The 22,800-nt window shown below is 40.7% G+C and overlaps 1 protein-coding gene across 4 annotated transcripts in view; it reads right to left on the reverse strand.

Moving 5' to 3' along the window:
- The window catches only part of MYRIP (myosin VIIA and Rab interacting protein), a 361,216-nt gene that overhangs the window by 333,069 nt on the left and 5,347 nt on the right, over positions 1–22,800 (reverse strand). The window lies entirely within an intron of this gene.

Consider the following 22,800-nt stretch of genomic DNA (forward strand, 5'->3'; position numbering starts at 1 on the left):
ACCTAAACAGTCATTTGTTCCAGAAACATCTGAGAATATATTATACATTTTCAGATGCAAAAAGAAAAAATATTGATCACTGGTCTCCGTGAGCATCATAATTTAGTAGGGGAAACATGCAAGTCAACAGGCTACCTCACATAGAGAGTGAGCAATGCTAGTCTAGGAAATGCACAGGGTTCTACAAGTTAGAAGTAGAACGAACATAAGAGGGCCCAGAAAAGGCACAGAGTAAAACTACTAGTTAAGAGTAACAAGAGGTGGGTCAAAACATTTAAAAGAAAAAGCTGAGAAATGAGATGTCCATTGGAGGTTTTGAAAAGCTGCAATATATGCCTGGGAATCTACAAAGCTGTGTGCATACACAGAGCTGTGTGTATGCCCAGGAAAGAGATAAAAAGACTAATCTCTCATCTTGTGATAAACCTTCAGACACCGAGCAAACAAGAAGTGAAGACTAAGACAGAAGTGTAAATTGCTTGCCATAGCACTGAAAACATACTCAAACACAGAACCCTCTGCAAAGGCTGGGAGACTTACTGATTCAAAGCATCAAGGAAATCACTGTCCAATCAGCTGACCACTAAATTAAACAAGAACTTCAGGAGTTATACATTTACAAAGAATAAAGAATTTACAGGATTAGTCCAGAAAAGTCACTAAACAAACAGAAACAAAAAACACAGGGGAAGGGAAGATCTGATTTTCAGAGTTGCCACATTATATTATTTGAAATGTCCAATTTAAAAAATTATGAGACATGTAAAAAATAGAAAAATGACTCACAGGGGAAAATAACAATCAATAAAAAGTATCCCTGAGAACTATACATCAAACCTACTGTACAATGACTTTAAATTAGCTATTAGAAATATGATCAGGGGCACCTAGGTGGCTTAGTCAGCTAAGCGTCCGACTCTTGATTTTGACTCAGGTCATAATGTCAGAGTCCTGGGATCAAGCTCCACATTGGGCTCCATGCTTAGCAGGGAGTTGGCTTGAGGATTCTCTCCCTCTCCCAGGACTCCGGGATCACACCCTGAGCTGAAGGCAGACGCTTAACGACTGAGCCACCCAGGAAGTCCTTGCAGGCAAAAATGACGGAAGTAAAGCAAGAAATGGATAATTCAGCAATAATAGTTGAAGACTTCAATACCAACTTTCTATCATAGGACAACTAGTAACAAAACAAGTAAACAAAAGGAAGGAAATAATAAAGTCAAGAGAGGAAATAAATGAAATAGAAAAACAACAAAGAAAAATCAATAGAACCTAAGTTGGTTCTCTGAAAAGATCAACAAAATTGACAAGTTTTTTGTGAGACTGACCAAGAAAAAAACATAAGATTCAAATTACTAAAATGAAAGAGGGAGGTCAATACAGACATAAAAAGGATCATAAAGAAATACTGAGAACAATGGTATGCCAACAAATTGGATAATCTAGATGAAATGGAAAAATTCCTAGACAGAACATACAAAAATTGACTCAAGAAGAAATAGAAAAAAGATCTATAACTAAAAGATTTTGGATTAGTAACAAAAACATCCCACAAAGAAAAGCACAGGTTTATATGGCTTCACTGGTACTACATCAAAAGCAGGAAAAAAGATATCACAGTAAAATAAAACTATACATCAATATTTTTATGAAAATAGATGAAAAATCCTCAACAAAATCTTAGCAAACAAAATACAGCGACATATAAAAAAATTATGTATACCATAATAAAGTGTGACTTATGCCAGGAATGCAAGGTTGGTTGAACACGTGAAAAATCAATCAATGTAATACAGCATATTATTAGGCTAAAGGACAAAGATCACATGATCATCTCAATAAAAGAAAAGGCATTTGATAAAATCCAACACCCTTTCATGATATATATACTCAACAAACTAGGAACAGACCGGAACTTTCTCAACTTAATTAAGGCTGTCTACAAAAAAACTCACAGCTAACATCATACTTAACGGTGAAAGGATGGATGCTTTCTCCTCAGATATCACTGACATAACAAGATTGTCATTCTTACCATTACTACTCAGTATTGTACTGAAGGTTCCAGCCAGGGCAGTTAGACAGGAACAAGAACTAGAAAAGCATCTAAATTGGAAAGGAAAAAGTAAAACTATCTCTATTTAGAGAAAACATGATACTGTATATTGAAAATTCTAACAAATAACCAAACACAAACACACACACAAAATCAGAAGCAAAAAACTGATATCAGCAAGTCTGCAGGATATAAGACTGATATACAAAAATCAATCATATTTCTAAATACTAGAAATGAACATTCAAAAAAATAAAATTAAGAAAACAATTCCATTAAAGATGGCATCAAAGATAAAATACAAATAAATTGAAAATAAGAGGTTCAAGACTTGTACACTAAACACAGGAAAGACATCCCATGTTTATAGATTGGAAGACTTAATACTGCTAAGCAAAACTCTCAAAACTGGTCAATCCAATTTTTATCAAAATCCCAACTGCTTTTTTTGCAAGAATTGGCAACCTGATCCAAAAATCCATGTAAGTGTAAGGACTAAGAATAACCAAACAATCTTGAAAAAAAAGTTGTAGGATTCACACTTCTCAATTTCAGAACTTATTACAAAGCTACAATAATCAAGACAGTGTAGTACTGACATAAGGATAGAAATATAGATCAATGGAATAGAACTGAGAGCTCAGAAATAAACCCTTATATTTGTAGTCGATTGATTTTTGACAAGGGTGTCAAGGCAAATCAATGGAGAAGAAAATGGTCTAGTCAACAAATAGCTGAGACAACTGGATATGCACATGCAGGAGAGTAAAGATGGACTCCTACCTCACACCATATACAAAAACTAACTCAAAAAAGATAAATTCCCTAAATGTAAGTGGTAAATTTATAAAACTCTTACATGCAAACAGTATAAATTTTCATGACCTTGGGTTAAGCAATAGTTTCTTAGATATGACACCAAAAGCACAAGTGACAAAAGAAATGGATAAATTAAAATTCACAAAAATGAAAAAACTTTTGTACTCCAAAGACTCTATCAACGATGTGTAAAAAGACAACCTATAGGATAGGATAAAATTATACATCCAATAAGGGACTTGCATCCAGGATACATAAAGAATTCTTACAACTCAATAAGAAAAATACAAATAATCCAATTTTTTTTAAAAGGCAAAGGATTTGAATAGACATTTCTCCAAAGAAGATACACAAATGGCCAATAAGTCCATGAAAAGATGCTTGAAAACCACTGGCCATCAAAGAAATGCAGATCAAAACCACAATGAGATACCACTTCACACTTATTACAATGGCTATATTCAAAAAAGACAGTTGATAAAATAATAACAAGAGCACCTGAAACACTTTTGTTTCACTATTTCACAAATTCATCTCTTTAAATATTCAATCCTCAGGACTTTGTGCAAAGCCTGGCTCAGAGTAGGTGTGGACTAAATGGCTGACTGCCAAATGAATGAAAGAATGAACAAAGAGGTCCCCTCTGGCTCCATGGGCACTCTGGCCCATGAATGGCTGTCTTCAGGCACACTTTGCAAACCCAGATTCCACCAGGAACCCTTGCACTGCAGAAGGAGCCAGCTCAAGTTCCAGGCCAGGTACATGGGGAAACCACAGTTCCTCTAGTGTGAATGCCGTCACTCTGAGACTGCCAGGCAGCAGTTCCTATAACCCTTGTGACCTCCACCTGATCCCGTAACTCTCCTGACTCCCCAGGGGAACTCCAAGATCATTCTGTTTTAGATAAAACTTCCCCCCATTAAACAGAAGGGGCACTATGATTTTATTTCTGGCAAGTTTTGAGAACAGGTCTGGAAATTGAAAATTGGTTGGGAGATCTTATTATCTCCATCTATATAAGATTTAATTGCATCTTCTATCTATTAGATCATGGTGAAAATATCTTCCAAAGTAAGGACGGTAAAGGTGGGGGAGATACTTCCGTGGCCTCTTCTGGCAGTGTCTGGTGGCAACAGGTCTTGGTAGATGGTTTCAAATGGCATTAGATAGGCACTCACACAAGCCCCAAGCACAAAGTGGAGGGAAGGGCAAGAGGGTAGGAGTCTAAACCATTGGTTCTCGACTGAGGGCTATACTGGCTCCCAGGGGACATTCAGCAATGTTGGAGAAGTCTTTAGTTGTCACAACTGGGGTATGCTACTGGCATCTAGTGGGTAGAAGCCAGAGATTGATGCCAAAAAACCTATGGTGCACAAGACAGTACCCCACAACAAAGCATGATTTGGTCCAAAATGTCAATAGTGCCAATTTCTCAATGGTTGAAAAATCCTGATCCAAACAGAAATGCCTCCAGGCATACCCAGCAGAGTCCACAAGGGGGCCTTCATTACTGTCACTGTGTGGGATCATGGCAGAATCTAGGCTCAGAAATCACTCAAAGGCCCCTGATGGTTCATTTTATATGCCAAATTGACTGGGCCATAGGATGCCCAGATATTTAATTAAACATTATTCTAAGTATGTCTGTGAGGATCTCTGGACAAAATTCACGCTCGAATCAGTAGACTGAATATAGCAGATGGATCTCTCTAATGTGGGTGGGCCTCATCAAATCAATTGAAGGCTTCAACAGAACAAAAGAGGAGAGCCCTCTCCCAGGTAAGAAAGAATTCTTTTTGCCTGATGTGTTCCAATTGGGACACTGTCTATTTCCTTCCTCAGGGCTGAACCTGGAACATCAGCTCTTCCTGGTTCTCAAGCCTGCTGGCCTTTGGACGGGAACTATAGCATTGGTTCTCCTGTTCTCAGTCCTTCGGACTCAAACTAGAACTACACCGTTGACTCTCCTGGGTTTTCAGCCACAGAATGTGGGATATGTCAGACTACATAATCATGTGAGCCAATTACTTTCGATAAATCTCTTTATTTTATACATTTATATAAATATGTATACTTATACACACACACACATTCTATTGGTTCTGTTTTCCTGGAGAACTCTAATATAGACACATATGCACATTACACATTATTGACAAATAGATGGCCTCCTAAATAAACCGTGATTGTATTTTTCTGGCTTCATCTACAATGACTGTGCTTACAGGAAACAAAAGCCCAGTGTTTATATTGAAGCCCACTGCTTTTCTCTCCCATCTTGACATTAAAGCGATGCCTGCCATCCCCTACTTTTGTTTTCTGAGCCTCTGGACACAGCAGAAGCCCTGTGATGCCTTTCCGGCCATTTGGGTTTTTTCTCTGTCTGCTTCCTATCCTTTGGGTGTTTTCATGTAGATACCCTGCACAGAGGATAGCTAATGAACACTCGATAAAAATACACAGCTCTTCACCCCACTGAGAATTTCCTCTTCAGTTTCAACTGGATAATGATGCTCTTTGCTCTCTCTACTATATAAAAGTCTGGTACATTTCTTCTGTCTGTAATAAAAATGCATCAAGATAAGAGTTGGCAGCTGGCTGTATTTGGAATTAGATCACATAATTATAGTGGAGAACATAAACTATGAAGAAATATACACTAAAACCTCACTAATTCAGACTTCATCAATTCTGAATTTGTGATCAAACGTGGTCGGCTAAAATTTACTGTTCTCTTTGTTCTCAGAGGAAAGGGATTAAGACAACTAATAGTAAACAAGAAAAGGAGAATATTTACCTTCCAAAGGGAGCAAATTATTATCAGGTACTTACTTAGGAGTATCAATCTATGTGTAAACACCACAATTACAGTGTAAGCAAATAACAGCTGCAGAGCCTGGCTTTTTAGTATGCAAACATCAGATCTGAGGGTTTTCCTAGTCACAAATGCTGGGACTTAACCCAGGACCAAGGTGAGTCCTGTTTGTTTACACTTTCACCAAGTGGAGGCCAGGAGAGTGGGCAGCAAACGACAATCCAGGTACAGTGTGGAAAGGGCTACGTGAGGAATGGACTGTAAGTCACTGCCCCTGATGAGGGAGAAGGAGCCAGAAATGGGGAGGCTTCCAGGTGTTGGTCATCAGGACAGGGCCCTAAGGAGACTCCTCTAAGGAGGAGCAAGTGTTGGCCAGGTCTCCAGGCTGAGAGAGGAACGTGACAGAGGCATCCCTTAGAGATGTGCACATCATTCAATATGTCTGCTACGGGGTTGAGGAGGGAGTCTGTGAAGCCATGTTGAAGAACTTGGACTTCACCCGAGGGCCCTGGGAGCCACTGCAGGGTCCTAAATAGGTGAGTACCTGGAGGCACAGCATTTGTGCTTTCCTGGAGTCACTCTGGTAACAGTGAGGAAGGTGGAGAAGTGGACAAGAACATGGGCAGGTAAATGGAAGCCATCATGGTAATCTATGCAGGAGCTTAAAGATGAGAAGAAAGTGAAGGAAATGACTCAAACCTGCCTATTTACTCTCCAATTAAATCTTCTTCCTCCTGGAAAATGTTCAGGCAGTTTAAAGTTCAACTCCTCAACAGGGACACTCCTTCCATCTCTTTCCTTCTTCCTAAGATGGCATCTGGCACCAGGGACAGGCTTTACTGCTCTCCTGGTAATGAGGGACAGGAAGACTTAGTACACATAGGGTCCTTCTAGGCTGGGCTCTGCCACAGGAAGCCAGTCTGGTGTCTGGACCATATCTATTAAGAGGTAACCAGCCTTCTTTGTCCTTTGTCGTGAATGGCACACCCAACTATTGACTGTGACTTCATTGAGGCAGCTCATCTTCAGGGTCCTTGTTGTTGGCAGCCTTCCCTTCCAGACACCAGGCTTCAGCAGCTCCAGCTGTCCATGCAGCCATCCAACATTCACTCACCAGGGCTCATGGGAACCCCTGGCTCTCTGCATGCCCTGCACAGGCTGTGGGGCCCACCTTAGAGACAGCTCTTCCAATCAGAGCTGAACAGTCATCCCTATGCCATGGTGTGTGTGCTTACACAGGGCTTTCTGGAGAGGGTTACAGCGTGCCCCACCCCAGCCAGTCTTCCCCCCCCACCATGTTCTCAGGCCCCCATACCTGCTTTTGAAGATTCTACTCTACCCAACATAAGGCATACACACACACCACTTACATCCCATTCCAAGAAGGAGAGTCAGGACACACACTCCTGACCTCATTGTGCTCTTTCTCTCTCCTCTCTTCCCCACACTTCTTGGCCCAAAGGGTCAGGCTTTCTTCTCTCTACCCCTCACGTTTCACCCTTTGGGCCTCACAGCTCAGTCTTAACAATAGGAGACTCAGCCTCTCTACACTGGAGAAGAAACTCTCATCTGAGTCAGATGAAATGTGGCTGCAGGAAAAGTGAAGCCCAGAGACAGCCACAGACAGGGACTCTTCGGTTTAGTCTTAAAAATGTCTTCCCTCCACCAAACTTAAGTGACTGAGAGACAACTTGGAAGTTCACACATACAGCATAAGTTGTAAGTTATCAGAGGTTATCAGGTTATAAGCGATTGCCATGACATGCCGGCAGCCATCATTTCCACAGCACAGGGCTAGCTGGACCTCTGTCACCCACGGCCCACTGCCACATTTTGTGAGCTCAAGGAAACCTCTCCCTAGTGTTACCCTGCCACAATTTTTCAAATGCATCAATTAAAAGCACCTTGCAAAAATGTAGCTGTTTTGATAGCTTCAGTATACAGACTCAGAAATAAATGATGAGCACAGAGATGGTTTTATCTATTTTAATCCAACTCCTGACCACCCAAAGCATCCTGGGAAAATCTCTCACCATCCTCTGGTAACAGGACCAGGGAGCCTACTTCAGGATTAGGGTGTTCAGTGCCACCTGCTAGTGGCAGCAAGTCATTTCAGATCCTTTGTCCTTGCCTTCTGCTCCCATTTCAACGCTGTGGTTTATCTACAGACACAGAGTTCATTTCTAAGCTACATTTTAGAAATGGATTTCACAGAATAAAAAATTCTTTCATAGCTTCACAGAACTGGAATAATGAACACTTTAAAGTGATTCATTCCCTTCTTTGCAAATCACTCCTGTGCATGTTTGATAGAGAAGCCCGAGCTTCCTCCAGCATATTCAACCTGGATCTCCCCTTTCTCTTCCAAACTCCTTCCTACCACAGAGCTGTGAATTTTTATAACTCACGAAGCCTTCCTCTTCCTTGACATAAAAATTCGGTACTACTTGTAGGGAAGAGATGGCACTAATTGGGAACAACATACTTCATAGACTTGCCTTCAAAAGGAAGAAAAAGTGCTGAACACCACGGGAAGCAACTCTCAACTTCTGGGCTTGTTGTAGTTCAGTTTAGACGTTTCAAAACAAGATTTTCCAAAGTATCCACACACTTTAGTTCTCTAGTACACCCTTTAGAAGGCACACACTTGTATTTGATCTGCATGTTCTAGAATCGTTCTGTGACTGCAGGGAAGTTGTCTCGTTTTGTGGTGAACCCTTATTTAAATCTGATCTAAGCTTTTTATTCTGTGCACTCGGATCCAGGTGACTCCTGGAAGTACGGGTTTGGGGCGGGAGTGTCTGGGTAATGGGTCTAGCGCCACGGGGCAACTGTTCAGCAGGGCTGACTGGCAAAGGCCTGGCTTGAGTAACACATCTGAGCTGAGGAGACATGTGGGTGACAATTTCCTCAGTACCCACGGGCCTTCAGCCTCTGCCTCCACTCGGTTACTGAGGTGGCATTTATTTGTTGATTGACTGATTTGAGAGCAGCCCATTAAAAAGCACTTGCCAAATTTCACGAAATCCAGCCACAAGTGCGGTTACTAAGATAGAACTAACTCTTCCGTGCCAAAGAAGATCACCCAAAATGCCTACCAAGTGCCTCAAAGCACACGATGTGGCTTTGAAACTCAGAGTCTACACATAAATAGAAAAGAAAATGACCCCAATCAGAGCCCTCGACAAGCTAAAGGAAGACACGGGAATATGGATAGAACAATCTTGAAGAAGAGGGATGAGATGTATAGAAACGGTCAACTCCCTAAGGAGGGGTACTCTTCAAAAGTGTGATTAAAAAGTCTAATTCTAAACCAGCTCCCGCAGTACTTCAAAGCAAGAGTTTCAAAAACAAGGCACGTGGGCCCCCAGTACTGTCTGCTGCCATCGGCCTCCCCAGGCCCTAGAATGAGCTGGAGTTAGCACACACCTCTGTCCCAACCACCTGAGTTTGGTCGTTGTTTCTCTGAAGGGTTGTTGTTTTATTATTGCTATTATTATAATCATCTTATTATACTCATCCTCATCATCATTTAGCCTTTCAGTAAAAAAAGAAAAACAAGGAGGCTTAAAGCTTGGTGGGCTATTTTGGGTTTCAGAGATGGCACAGAGAAACATGCAAGTATGCTGCTCTCAGCCATTTACTAAGTAAACTCTAAGACAGACAGTATTGAGTGGGGCCCAGAGTAAGAGACGACTCTGCCACAAGCCCAGGCAGCAGTGCAAACACCTCTGGCCCTTGGTTTATGCAGGACCCGACAGACCCGGTGACACATGAAGTGTCTGTAACAAATAGAGATGCTGTACAGGACCTCTGGGGAGTTCTGGGAGAGGCTCTGCAAGGCCTCGAAGGGTATTAGAACATAGCCATGCCCTCTCCTCCACATAATCGCTCTCTTTGTGAGAAACAACTCATGCTTGTTACCAGGCCCTAGCACTGAACACCTGACAATGGGACATCGAGTGACCCCTTGACCAGCTGAACCTAGCTTTGAGCCTCTCGTTAGGGTAGGCAGGTGCAGTAAGCATCCGCTATCAAGAGAAAATGGTATATAAGAAATCGGGCTCGAGTAGTATCAGGTGGTGTAAGCTGCATGGGCAGGTGTCTCAAACTGCTGGGTCTCCCGTGTCTGTTGCTTTGTCTCCTCTCCCTCAATCCATACCTATGTCCTCATAGAAGTTCCTGATGATCAGCCAACATGAGGAAAAACCCCAAACCTGATTTGTAGACAATTCTATGAGCTGTCATTAGCACCAACCCAGAGGGGAGATCTGTAGTCTCACACCCCTACTGACGGGGTGGCCCTGGAGAAGAGGGGTGAAGGGTAATCCTTCTGGTGGGCAGGATTTCAAGCAGTATATTGATTTCCCATGTTGTTTGGACCAAGAGATGTCTGGAAGGATGTACACCAATTCATGGGCAGTAGCTAACAGCATGGCAGGATGGGAAAGAAGAGGCTCAAGGAAGCCGGTGACGAGGAGGCCTGAGGAAAAGGTGTGTGGGTGATGGGCCTCCTGGAGGAGCACAGTGTCACCAATGTTTCAGCATTTCCGTGGAAGCTCTCCATAATCAGGGGGACAAGATGACACCTGGGGAAGTCAGGCAGCCTCTTCTCCAGTGCCTCTTCAGCGGGCCCTTGTACAGAATGGACATGGCAGCAGGGCCCAACATGGCTACATGTGGGTCTAACTCACAGACTGCCTCAATGCAGCCTCATCTGACTGTCACCACTGCTGAGTGCTTGTCTTCCCTGCAGCCGGGACCAGTGTTGAGCCCTTCCCCTGGACATGGAGGGGAGGAAACCCGTCAACCATCTGGTGGAAAGTGATTACATTAGAGCCCTTCTGTCACACTGAGAGCAGCGGTTCCTCCCTGGAATAGACATGCACAGATTTGCCAGCTCTGCCTGTAATGCTCCTGCCTGAATCTCTACCAAGCCCATCACTCACAGAATACTTAATTCATTGGCATGGTTCCCTCCCCACCCACCCCCACATTGTGACTGACCAAGAAACTCTTTTTACAGCAAAAGAAGTTTGGCCATGGACTCATGCCCAGAGAATTCACTGATCTCACCAATGTGCTGCATCACCTGGTGAAAAGAGGGAATGACCTACTGATGACACCTGGCCCACCAGCTTTCTATCTCTGGACCAGAGGATTGTTCAAAACCCCTCTCTGATCTGATCCTTTTTAACTGTGTGTTTCTTCAATGACCCAGGTCCAAGCACAAAAAATAGGCCTCTTTCTTTCTTTCTTTCTTTCTTTCTTTCTTTCTTTCTTTCTTTCTTTCTTTCTTCTTTCTTTTCTTTCTCCCTTTATTTCTCTCTTCTTTTCTTTCTGAAGCCTCAATATAGTGAAAGTTGAAATAAATGTTTGAACTAGACTGGAGTGTACATTTTCAAAGGGAAAGTAGTTTTGAACAGAAAAGCTTATAATAAAATATTGTGCTGGGCTAGGCCTTCCAAACTGTGGTTATAATCAAAGATAGACAAGCAACAGCATTATAAAGAGATTTGACCCTAGATCATATCCTATTGGACAGATAACAAAGAGGAGAGTAAAGTTGCTCTAGGAAATGAAAAAAAAAACCCTCCAATTCAGTACCATGGCAGGAGGGAAATTATTTAATGATCTTTAACATTAGACTGATCTGTGGCGGGTTTCACAAACCTAGCTATGAAGTAATACATCTTCCATCAGCAGGGGGTTCAGACACACATGCTTTAATTACAGTTAGCTGCTTCGAGGATAATTAAAGGTGCGTTACAGAATTCTATAGACAAGAACTCCAAAGCACAAGCTAACCAAAATAGCTACAGCTTTATTTTAAATAAAGTGGTTCAGCAATTTGAGAGAAGTTAGGGAAGGTAGTTTAGTCTTGAGTAGTAATGCCCATGGACATTTAATTCAAACTGGATATAAGTGAAATTTTTTTCTACATTTTTTACTCAAAGTTCAAAAGTAACATCCTAAAAGCATAACCTAAGTGCTCTGTGATGCGGCCAATGGAATCTGCTACAGTCTCTGCCCATTGATTCTTCAGTCAACAAACATCACTTGAGTGCCCACCTGTATTCAGAGATAGGACAGACAAAGGATAACTGAGACGTAAAGCCCGCAGCCCTGCTCTGCATTTCCAGACAGCCTTGAGAGACCACTTCCTAACAATGTGTATTCCCATCTGACCCTGCTGGGGCACCTCTCCTGTGCCATCTCTTTTTTGGGGGTTCTCAATTCTGCAAAACAGTTCTGAACAAGAAGCAATGCCCTAGATGTTCATCAGAAAGAGCCTCTAACCACTGTCTGCCCCTTCTCATTCTCCCGAGTTTTTCCTTCAGAACTTTTGTGTGGTTCTCAATATCCCCCAAAATTCCCACAGAGGAAATTTGAAAGATATGATAACGTCATCAAAGAGAATTAATCCCAAGACACTATCGAACAAACACAACTGTTTCTACCATATCGCTTCACTGAAGCACCATTTGTCCCACTCTTGGTAGGGACTGTTGCTGTTTTTGTCCAATTACGCACAGAAGTACGTGTCTTTTTCCACTAAACACCTTATCTCAAGCATATTTCCACGTTAGCAGGATCCCTTTTAAGCATGGCTCCTAATGGTTACATTAGTTTGTCCTGTGCATATATCTATCAACCTGTTCCCCGTGTTGTACATCTGGGTTGATTCTAATTTTGGACAATTTCACAGAGCACTATGATACACATCTTTGTGCATAAAGGGTTTTCCACATTAAGGACTTTTTCCCCGTAGGCTAGATTCCCAGAAATGAAATGGATAAGTCTAAGGTTGCAATACTAAGGCTCCTGAGACACATTTCAGGCATCTGTCTGAAGGGCAGCATCCAAACAGAGAAGCCACCTGCATGAGCAAAAACTGACAGAGATGGCAGGATGCCTACAGCGGACCTGTCTTATTTGTGCAGGCTCATTAGGGGCACCATTCTACAGTAAAATTAGGCCTTTGCTTCTACACCAAACCCCAAACCACTTTATAGAGTATTTTTTTAAAAAACCTGTTTTTGCTGCTGACTAGATTTTCAGTAAGTCCCTACCAGAGAAATGAGTTCCCGATGCCCCCCAAATTGGCCATGCTACAGAGGGATGGCGTTTTCTCCAAATTTTTTTGTTTTATCAGATTTATCCAATGTAAATACTAAGTACTGAATGTCTGTCCTCCTAAGTCCCGAAAGCTTATTTCTAAGACCACTTCAGAATAATGAGTCCAAAAGGGCAAAAACATGAGATCTCAGCCTCTGTGTTTCTGTCTGGCAATTAAATGAATTTCTCACATGTTTTCTAACAGAAGAAATGGAAATCCTGCAAGACATCCTTTTTCACTGGGAAGGTAATTATTTGAGGAGTTCTTCCATGAACCTGGAGAAGACTCTCTTGAAGAAAATTAATGCCAGGTCGCTACAGCTATCTATGTTCTGGGTTATAACCCAGGGTTCCCCCTATTCAGGAAGGAGACACTGAAACTATTTCCAATAAAATATTGTGCTCAGCTAGGCCTTTCAAACTGTGGTTATATTCAAAGATATATAAGCAATAGCATTATAAAGAGATTTGACCCGAGATCATATCCTATTGGAGAGATAACAAAGAGGTGAATAGAGCTGCTCCAGACAAAATTCTTGACTTCCTTCTGACCAACAGAGTGCTAGATGCTATGCAAAATGAATCTAACTTTTCCTGTTAAATGATATTCAATTCAGCCATGGGAAAACATTTAAATAAATTTAGAACAACTTGGGCATGTGGGTATACTTTTTAACTGTGTATTTCATTAAATCTAAATAATGAATCAAGTAATTCTGATAAAAATTTAGCATCCAAATTGAAATTTGCCATGATTGAAAAATACACACCAGATCTCAAAGAGCAGTATGGGAAAAAAAGATGGTAAAACAAGGCATTAATAATCTAAATTAATTAATCATTAATAAACGTAATAATTCTTTAATAAATATTTATAACTAATAATTGATCGGTTGATTAATTTTATTGATTGGGATCTAAGCAACTAGATGACAAATATAAAGGTAGAATGGGTTTGGGTATTATGCTAAGTGAAATAAGTCAATCAGAGAAAGACAGTTATCATATGATCTCACTCATATGTGGAATTTAAGAAACAAAACAGAGGATCATAGGGAAAGAGAGGAAAAAATAAAACAAGATGAAACCAGGGAGGGAGACAAACCATAAGACAAGCCTTAATCATAGGAAACAAATTGAGGGTTGCCAGAGGAGGGTGGGGGTGGGTGGATCTGGGTGATGGACATTAAGGAGGACACATGACATAATGAGCACGGGTGTTATATAAGACTGATGAATCACTGAACTCTACCCCTGATACTAAGAATACACTATATGTTAATTGACTGAATATAAATTAAGAAATGAAAAAAAAAAAAGAATGGGTTTGGGGAGATCAGGGGTTCAACTTTCAGAGTTGATTTGGAGATGAGTATTGCACATCCAGGAGATGTCAAGTAGGTTATTCAAGGGGTTTGAGAGAGAGGTCCAGTCTGGAAATAAAGGTTTTATTTTTATTTTTATTTTTATTTTTAAAGATTTTATTTATTTATTCGACAGAGATAGAGACAGCCAGCGAGAGAGGGAACACAAGCAGGGGGAGTGGGAGAGGAAGAAGCAGGCTCATAGTGCAGGAGCCTGATGTGGGGCTCGATCCCATAACGCCTCCCATAACGCTGGGATCATGCCCTGAGCCAAAGGCAGACGCTTAACCGCTGTGCCACCCAGGCGCCCCCTGGAGATAAAGGTTTTAGATCACTGGCATAGATGGTATTTAAAACCATGAAACAAGACCATGGTGAGATCTGAGGGAGGGAATATAAATGAAAAGCAAAGGGGATCAAAGACTCAGCCATGGGGGCACGCTAACATCCAGAGGACAAGCAAAAGACAAAGAAGCAGCTAGAGAGAAGAGAAAGAACTACCAAGGATGTAGAAGGAATTTACAAATGTATCTTCCAAACCTAGGGAAGAAAGTGTATCAAGGAAGATGGGCTGACTGGCTGAGTCGAATGGTGCTAATGGAGCAAGAAGGATGAAGATGAGAATAGCCCTTATGTTCAGTAAAATGGAGTCATTAGTCATTGAGCAGTTGCTGGTGAAGTTGATGAAACTGAGCTGGCAATCTGCAGGGGTGGGTTAACAGAGAATGGGAGGAGAGAATTTGCAGACAGTGAGTCTAGACAACTCTCTTTAGCAGTTTTTATGTATAGGTAGGCAGAGAACTGGAGCGATAGCTAGAGGTTGAGGTGAGTTACAGAGGGAGTGTTTTCTAAGAAAAGAGAAATAATATGTTTGTAAGCCAATAAGAGTTACCTGATAGGGAGAGAAAACTGGGGATATAGAGGGAAAATCATTGGAGTGATATCCTTGAGTATTCAAGGTAAGTGAGGTGGGCTGCAGGGCCAGGGAGTAGAGGGTCTGACTTTAGATCCAAGCACAGATATTTCACGGTTAGTGCCAGAACGCAAGGCAGATTATGTGGCTACAGATGAAGGCAGGTGGAGGGATGGTAGAGCGAATCTGTGGGAGTCCCCCGCCCCCCATGGCTCCAGCTTTCTCAGTAAGAGTGGCAGCAGGGACACTGTAAGAATGAGGACAGAGAGAAGGTGTGCACATCTGAGGCAATGCGGGAATGTGAGACAATCAATGAAAAGAATGGGAGAGGGCCAGGCCTAGGGAAATATCAGACAGCACTAAGGATCGACCTGATGTTCATGGCCATGCAAGGCCATTCAATGGCTGGTGAGTGTTCCTTTGGCCACATTCTCCAGCACAGATACAGGCAGGAAGACACAGAGATGGGGACTGAACACTTGGTGCTTCTGCTGAGTGAGAAGGATGCTGTCTGTGATGGGTACATGAACTGAGGGTATACTCCAAGTATTAATTATAGGGCACACCATGAAATACAGGCTGGAAAACGCAGAACAAGAGGACCTCAAAGGTCTGGGGTCATGGACTGAAAGGAGACTGAGGGACTGTTGGAATTGGAGGAAGAGACGGAAAGAGTTGGAAGATGGAAGTGGGTTCTCTGAACACATGATGCATGAAACATTATGAAGGGCTGGCCATTACTGGGATAGAGAGTGTCCATCTACAACTGTGGAAGTCAGTGGCAGGGTGGGGTAGAAGACAGAAAATTGGAGCAAAGCAGGTCAAGGACCTGAGAGGCCCACATGTTAGAAGGATCCTCTCCCTGCATATTGAAGTGCCAGGACTAAGGAAGGAGCAGTACTGCAGGGAGTGGTGCAGAATCTGGAGCTGAAGTCATCAGGAACTGTGGGGGAGTGGCACTGGAGCCCGGGAAACTGACAAACAGGGGTGAACAGCAGGATGGGTTGAGTCCTGGTCCATTCAAGGCAAAGCCAGGGTGGGACCCAAGTGACAAAAAACAAGAGGGAGGAGTGTTTCAAGTTTCCTCTTGACCAGGTCAATGCAGAGCAGAAGGTCAGGGCAGACACAATCTTTAACCCAGTGTGAGGGGCCCCTTTCAGCCTTTATTGAGGAGGGGAACAGGGCACCCCATGGTTCCTACTGGAGAAGAGGATGCTAGAAGAAGCCCAGTGTTACTCAGGCTCACAAACACCTGTTGCCCTTTATGATACACATGGGTAGCGCATCTGAGGAGAGGCAGTCTGAGTTCCAGAGCGTGGCCGCCAGCCTGGCCTCTTGTTTGTTCTCATTAACAAAGAACCAAGAACTAGACTGCCAGATCAGTCTTCTCCAGTTGCTAAATTCCTGTTAATCATGAAATTATTATATATAAGACATTAAATAAGTGTGCTTACTATGGTTAAGGAAATAAGAGTTTATCAAAGTGTAACTACAAACAAGAAACTATAAAAATTACCACATTTATTTGAAAAAGTTAATGGAAACTCAGTGGACATATTAAAAAAACAAAATAGACAAAGCAGAGAAGATAAGTGGTAAATTGGTAAACAGAGCTGAAATAATAACCCAAAGGAAATAAAATAAGAAAGGAATTTAAAGAACACAGATGATATAGGAAGGAGGTCTAGCATGTATCTGATCAATGTTTCAGGAGGAAATAATAGAGAATGGGGAGAAGAAATATTCAAAGAAATAATGGCAGAGAATTTTCCAGAGTACTGATTAGAAAGCAATCCTCACATTTAAAAAGTCCAGGGACTCCTGAGTTGGATAATTAAAAAGAAGCCCTTACCACATACACTGTAGTGAAACTCAGAACAACACAACAGAAGGAACTAAAATCAGCCAGGAAGAAAAGACAGATTACTACAAAGGAACAACAATCAGATTGTTAGCTGAATTCTTAGAATGCAATAGAATACGGAAAACAGTGGAATAATATTGTCAACAAATTGCGTACTATGTGGGAAAAAAATAGTAAAAAAGAGTTAAAGTCTGACTAAAACACCAGACAACACTAACATATAAGTTGGGCAGGAGGGTGATCAGAGTTATAAAGTCCTTGAATTGCTCAGGAGGACAGAAATTACTCTGACTCAGTCTGGATTTTGTTAAAGTAAACATGTATGCTAAACTTACCGTATTGTAAACACTAGAAAATAGAAATTGAGTGTAAAGTTTTAAATAAGTGAGGGAAGAAAATGTAATGTGGAATAGGACAGAGGATCTAAATTACACAAAAAGCAGCCAGATAGAGTGACCAAGTATATAAAAGGTGAGACAAAGTAAAATGGTAAAATAGATGCAAATATATTAACAGTAGCACTGTAAATGAACATAACTTTCACATTAAAACATATAGGTTTAAAAAAAGCAACTTTATGCTCTTTAAAACAGTTTCACAAGTGAAATAAAAATATACGGAACTGTTGACAATGCGGAGCCTGGGTGGCTCAGCTGTTAAGCGTCTGCCTTCAACTCAGGTCATGATCCCAGGGTCCTGGAATCGAGCCCCGCATCAGGCTACCTGCTCAGAGGGGAGCCTGCTTCTCCCTCTCCCTCTGCCTGCCACTCTCCCTGCTTGTGCTCTCACATTCTTTCTGTAAAATAAAAAAAATATATTAAAAAAAAAAGAACTGTTGACAGTGAAAGTACAAGAAAATGATAAGACAGGCAAATGCTAAGGAAAAGAAAACTAGCATAGTTCTATTAAAACAGACTTGGGGCACCTGGGTAGTTCAGCTGGTTAAGCTATGGACTCTTGATTTTGGCTCAGGTCATGATCTCAGGGTTTTGAGACCAACCCTGCCACAGGTTCCCTGCTTAGCAGGGAGTCCACTTGAGAGTCTCTCTCTCCCTCTGCCCCCCCTCCCCAAGTAAATAATCTTTTTTTTAATAAAAAATAAATAAAACAGACTTAAAAACAAGGAGCATTACTGGACATTAACAGTGTTGTTTCATAATTTTATATATATATCGAGTTGACCCAGAATGCACCTACGAACATATTGCTTCAAAATAAACAAAGCGGGGCACCTGGGTGGCTCAGCTGGCTAAGCGCCTGCCTTTGGTTCAGGTCATGATCCCAGACTCCTGGGATGGAGTCCCACATCAGGCTCTCTGCTCAGCTGAGAGTCTGCTTCTCTGCCCCTCCCCTGCGAGCACTCTCTCTCTCTCCATCAAATAAATAAATTCTAAAAATCTTTAAAAAATATACAAAGCAAAAATTGAAAAAAGCCCAAGATCAAACTGACAAATTCACATCTATAAATTCCTCCCTCAATAACTGATTAATTAAGCTGCAAAAAAAAAAATGAGTAAAGATGTAAGATCCGAATAACATAATTAACTAGCTTAAGCTAATGAACATGTATTGATCATTGCAATCAATTATTTTCAAGAACACATGGAAATCTACAAAAACTATGTACCAGGCCATAAAACAAATCCCAACAAATTTCAAAGAATTGGAATCATGTAGACCACATTCTTTAATCACTATGTATTAAAATAGAAAAAACAATGGCTAAAAACTCTGAAAATTTTAAAAATAAAACAAAAGCACACAAAGAACTCATTAAGTCAAAGAAAAAACCATAACAAAAATGTTAAAGACTTACATGTGAACAATAAAAACACTACAAATCAAAACTGTGGAAGACAAATACTGCTAAAGCAATACCTGAGGCAAATTTATTGGGCTAAATGCATATCTAAGTAAGAAGAAAGGCTGGAAGTTAATGAGTTAACCTTGGAAATTTAAGAGATGAGGAAAACAATGAAGTCAAAGAAACTTAAAGGAAGGAAATAATAAGGATGAGAACAGAGTTTAATAAAATAAAAAATAATGGTACAATAGAGAAAAGAAAGCCAAAAGTTGGTTCTCTGAAAGTCTGAAAATAATCTGTACCTCTGGCAAAACTAATGAGGAGAAAAAGAGAGACGGGACTCATCTGGGTTGGTAGGAAATGCTGGCCACTGATACAGGCTTTCTTATCCCCCTGTGACCTAGAAGGAACTTGGGTTTTGTGCCGAGCCAAGGGCTCTTGCCCTCCTGAGAAGTGGTCTTGACTGAACACCCACAGCACATCTCCGTGCCTCCAACGCACCCCCACTGGATCTCACTTCTTCCTTTTGGGGAAGCAATTTTAACTATCTCCCCCATTTGCCAAAAATAGCATTCGGTTTTTTGGTTTGTTTGTTTCTCATTTTCTTCACTGTTTTTGGATCATTTAAAGAAAAGAGAAGGGGGGAAATAACAGCATTGTATTGCCATCTACCACCAGCAGCAGTCTGAAGGGAAGGCAACTGAGGCAAAAAATGGGGGTAGCATTGAGGCAGTGGGAAGGAAGCATGAGGTACCTGGAAGTTGTGGGAGGAAGGATTCAGAACTGGGAGCACAAAGGGAGTCTTAGGGGATCTCCGCAGCAGTCAGGCACCGGACTGCAGCATCTGCAGTCCTGGGGAAGGCAACTGACATTTACTGGACCGCAAAGCTGATAAACCAACTGGTAGATTTCTAAAAGACTAAACAAGGATTCAATTAAAATAGGATTTCTTAAAATTTTTTCTTCTAATTAGCCATAAAAGAAAGAAATTAATTTTGAATACTCTGGTTACATGTCATTCTAGTAAATCAAAGTCCCTAATGATCTATAAACTACTTTGCAAAAAAAGCAAAACAGCCAAACCACATTTATATAACACAAACACAAAACAGCACCAGCCACATCTTCTGAGTCTGGAGCTACACAGATAAAGTGAAATGATGCTTGAGACAATGGTCTTCAAGAGAAGGTTAGGAAGAGGTTTGCGGCTAGAAGGACTGCTTCTCCAGATTGGGGAATCTTCAGAGAAAACAGTGTAAAGAGACGGGTTATTTCCCCTCTCTTCAGTGTAGATATCACTTCCTGTATTGTAGCTATCTAGGCTTCCAAGCCTAGAAAGTGACCCTGCACACTTTGACTTAGTTACATTTTATACCAAAAAGGACCATATAGGATGACACGGTCATCTGAGTGATGAGTCAGTGTCAAAAGATTATTTGGGGACCTTGGCAAATAGCCACATCAGATCCTGGGCCACGGGCACCTCTGTCTTCCAGGCACCCACCCTTCTTTGCATGTCTTGCTTTTTTTTCTCAAGTCTCTGGTCAGTGAGATTACATTGTCAGCCCACAGAATGGATTTGTACATCCCAGCTGCAGATCGCGTGTCTGTCGTATCTGTGGCATTATGCTGTAAATCACAGCCACAAAAGAACTTTCTATAGAGTGTTTTTCTTTCCCCAGCTGATGATATATAAATATATGCAAAAAATTTAACTCATAATTACTTACAGAAGGTAATGGGGGAATATAACACATGGTTGAATACCAAACCAAAAACAGTTTCAGACAGTATTTAGGCAGTTTCATAAAGCTGTTTTTATGCTCCTGACACAAATGCAAACCTGATTCTCAGAGTATACTTGAAGTGGGCCAGATTTTTCTCAGTAAAGTTTCCAGCCTGTCCCCAACCAAGTTCATCATTCAGGCTTTTCCCCACTAACCTTCCAGTGGTTTCATGCTGTTGTGTCTTACTATCACTAGCAACTGATCGCATAAACTCTTTGGCATTAGGTATTAATGGCACAATATTATTTTAGAGTTATTCCCCAGCCTTCTAAATTTTACAAGACAAGGTGATGAAAAGGAACAACGTCCAATGGTGGAAACCACACCCTGGGATGGGGAGGGACAGTGCTGGGCAGAAGCACTTTTCCTGTTCTCTTCGCTAGGGGCCCATCTCCTTTTTCAGGCTATCCTGAAAAAGCACTAGTAAACTGATTACCTTTTACTTAAATTCTTACCAATTCTCCTAAGCTAAGGAAATATTTATATGATGTTTACAATTTATACTTATATAGAATCGTTTCTAAAAATGTAAGTTTCAAAATGAAAAGGTCAAAAACCTCCAAGTTTTCTCAATGAACTTTAGGATATTGACGTACACACCAACATACATACATTTATGCTTTTTCCTTTAACACCTTTGTTCTCCTTCTCTAATATTATTGTTTCCTTACTGTGACAAATGCTATCTGTACACACTGCCACAGAAGTTTAAATGACCATGACCACTTTGGGGAGCAACTTGGAACAGGGTGGTCAAGCTGTAAGTGCGCATAAAATATGATCATGCAATCCCACTTCTGGGCATATATCCTCAAGATTTTCTTTAGCATGTGCATAAACACATTTCAAAGATGTTTATTGTATGCATAGATGTAATAGTCAAAAAAATACAGAAATAATCTAAAATCCATCATGGAGGAGCAATCTTTTAAAATATGGTATTTTCATATGGAGGAATGATATTTAATATTAAAATATGAACATGATTGTATAAAACAATCTGCTCTCTCAAAAACACCAAGTGATAATACAAGTTTCTTTTACAGAAAGTAAGAGGGGCACCTGGGTGGCTCAGTCGCTTAGGCTTCTGCCTTTGGCTCAGGTCATGATCTCAGGGTCCTGGGATTAAGCCCTGCATCAGGCTCCCTGTTCGGCAGGGAGTCAGCTTCCCCTCTCTCTCTGCCCCACCCCTGCTCATGCTCCCTCTATCTCTGTTTCTCTCAAATAGATAAATAAAATCTTCAAACAGAAAAAAAGAAAAAAGAAAAGAAAAGAAAGAAAGAAAAGAAAAAGAGAAGAAAGAAAGAAAGAAAGAAAGAAAGAAAGAAAGAAAGAAAGAAAGAAAGAAAAACAGAAAGAAAAACAACCCCCATGGAAAACTTTTTAGTGAAGTCTGCTATGAAGAACCAATAAACATGAAGATATGTTCTTGCTAGAAATAAGCAAAATTTTATAAAAGAGTCTTTGTGCAACTGGAAATGATGATGAATAATCGTATTTATTGCTGGCAAGGCATGGGGATCTGGCACACTCATACATGACTAATAGCAAAATAAATTTATAAACTTTCCTGGAGCGTTATTTGGCAATATGTATCAAAAATTAAAGGAAAAGTAAACAACTTTCAACAGAGTAATTCATCCTAAGGAAACAAAAATGTATAGAAGGATGAAGTTACAATAAAGGCTGCAAAGTGCTTTATGTTTTAAAGAATGATTTTGTTGAATAAATTATGGTACCTAAATGAAATGAGTTATTAGGAGGATAAAAATAATGTCACAGAAGAATAATCACTGACTTTAACATTACTTGTATGTTGTTGAGTTTAAAAAATGATCTTTATGGGTGTTTTAAGAATCACATTCAAATGGTCCTTATTATTCAAGGTATCTGGTACCAGGGAAGTGTCACTTAAAGTGAATCCACTTCAAATGGAGATCAAGATTTCACAGTAAATAATGGAAAATTTAAAGTTTTGATTAGCACTATATTTGAAGAAAATACGTTTTATTTGATATTTTACCAAATTTTGATAACTGTATTTTTCATGAAAAGGGATATTTTGGAAAGATCTTAAAATTCATGTCGAAGTCTAAAGGGTCAAGGATAACCAAGACAATTGTGAAGAAAAAGGCTAAGAAGAAAAGAATTATTATAAAGCTTTAATAATTCAATGAAATGGTATTAGCTCAGAAATCACAAAGAGATGAATAGAACAGAGCAGAGTTCAGAAACAGATCCAAAAAAAAAAAAAATAAC

The sequence above is a fragment of the Ailuropoda melanoleuca genome, chromosome 6 (genome assembly GCF_002007445.2).
Source record: "Ailuropoda melanoleuca isolate Jingjing chromosome 6, ASM200744v2, whole genome shotgun sequence".
Taxonomy (NCBI): Eukaryota; Metazoa; Chordata; class Mammalia; order Carnivora; family Ursidae; genus Ailuropoda; species Ailuropoda melanoleuca.